The 1,846-nt window shown below is 38.7% G+C and overlaps 1 long non-coding RNA gene across 4 annotated transcripts in view; it reads left to right on the forward strand.

Moving 5' to 3' along the window:
* LOC105115455 (uncharacterized) overlaps positions 1-1,846 on the forward strand; it is a 5,714-nt gene that overhangs the window by 635 nt on the left and 3,233 nt on the right. Inside the window, exons 2-4 of one of the 4 annotated variants that reach the window (XR_840349.1) lie at positions 378-724; positions 802-859; positions 1,047-1,309. This is a non-coding gene — a long non-coding RNA (uncharacterized LOC105115455). Of the gene's footprint in view, positions 1-377; positions 860-1,046; positions 1,310-1,846 lie in introns of those variants that run through there. The other 3 variants (XR_840346.1, XR_840344.1, XR_840348.1) reach the window with 3 other exon arrangements.

The following is a 1,846-nucleotide window of genomic DNA, read 5'->3' on the forward strand; positions in this document are numbered from 1 at the left end:
CCCCCCCCCCCCCCCCCCCCCTAACCATGAGCGTGGTTCTGATTTTTCCATTGCTTGTTTGGGACCATTCTAATCGTGCATTTCAGTTTTGCTTCAGCTTTTCTCTTGCGCATACTCGATGATAATTATAGAGTAATTGATATTTTTCTAATATGCATTGATTTCCTGTTAAATAATCCGTATAAAAGTCCTTTAACATTCCATTTTCTGTGTGGTATTTTTGTTTTTGGTTGAGAAAAAATGGCAGTGATTCACAAATCTATCATGCTATCTATGTGTTTGCTAGACGTGTTAAGAACTTCGGCTTGTTATTTAGCGATGTTGTTTATGTTTTTTTTCTTGGTTTATTTGGCTAAATTTGTTTTCCTTGGTTTCAGATCTCTATTTTAGCTTTAAATCCAGTTGTTTCAGCTCCTACAGAAACGTCCTCCGTCTCTGATAATACTCCCACTTCAAAGATCAGCACCATCACTAATGAGTCAGCCATTGTTTCTACGGATTGCTGTGGCCTTAACAAAGTAAGCATCTCAAAGATCGGTCAAGTGGAGAGACTGGAAGCAAATATTGTGTTGATTCTTCTCAAAGAAGATCGAATTATAGTGTTGAAAGCAGATGTTCAATCAAAGAAGCTTATGGGGGCATTAATTAAGGTTGTCATAGATGAATAATATTGCACTTTAACTGAAGATAAAGACTTGGCGATTGGCCTTGTTTCTATGAAATGGTGTGCTGTGTTTTTTATGTTTCACAGGTTTTCATTTATGATATGGCATTGCGATTTTTTGATTGACCTCATAGTAGTTATAGAGCAGGATCAATCTAGTTGAACACACTCCACATCTAATGTCTACCTGAACTAGTAATTTCCATGCCCATTTTTCCTGTTGTATTCCATATAATGCTTACTCAGACATCATTCATGCATTTCTTGAGAGTTTGTATGTGTGTGGGTTGTGCTCATATCAATTTGAGTTTCAGATCATTCACTTATTTCTTATTTCGGGAAGCAACATGTGAAATGATACGTAAATCTCATTGTTGTGCAGTTCTCACCCGCTGTATATGGTAAATTGAGGCGAGTAACTGCTCAAAATTTGAACCCCTGCTCATTATAAATGCTCTTGTCCAGGTAATATGGTTTGCTCTATCTGTTTTTTTCAAAACTCTGGCCTGTTGATTCACTCTCTCAAGGCTTGAACTGCGATATAAATTAGGTTTCAAATTGGTGATAAGAAGTTTTTTTCTTTTCTTTGCAAGTATAAATTCCTCTCCGTTCTTTTTTGGTCAGTGAATGGCTATTTTCTTAAAATGGTAGTGTTTATAGTCCCGAGTAACATCCCTACCAATTTCTTGACATGACAAGAAAGCATTTAGACTTCGAGAGAAACCCTGCTCACAACTACTGGAAGAGCTGCCTCTATCTTCTTTCCCTTACAAACTTATCGCTTGTACAATTCTGGAGCATCCACTGCATTCTTTTATGCCAGGGAGAGTGTTTCTGTAAATACAAAATTTGCTTAATACTGCTGTTAGAACTCCGTTCGCCTAGATGTAGTCAGTATAAGTGGGCTGCCAATGTCGAGCCCCGTGTCTTTCATTTTCTTGGGATCTTGCTACAGATCATCCTCTGTAGTTGCCTCAGCGGGAAATCCTAGCCCTTCGATTCATCACTTCACTTCGAAGAAGTAGTTATAATTTCGGTCTAGTGTTTTGAGCAACCCCCCTCAAACTGGATTTGAAAATTCATTATATCAGTTCCTTCTAGATAGTCTACTGGCATGCTCTCCCGTTTTACTTCTACCACATCAATTGAGATGCATGGATTTCCCCCCCCCCCCCCCCCCCC

This window comes from Populus euphratica, unplaced genomic scaffold (assembly GCF_000495115.2).
Source record: "Populus euphratica unplaced genomic scaffold, PopEup_1.0 scaffold5.1, whole genome shotgun sequence".
NCBI lineage: Eukaryota > Viridiplantae > Streptophyta > Magnoliopsida > Malpighiales > Salicaceae > Populus > Populus euphratica.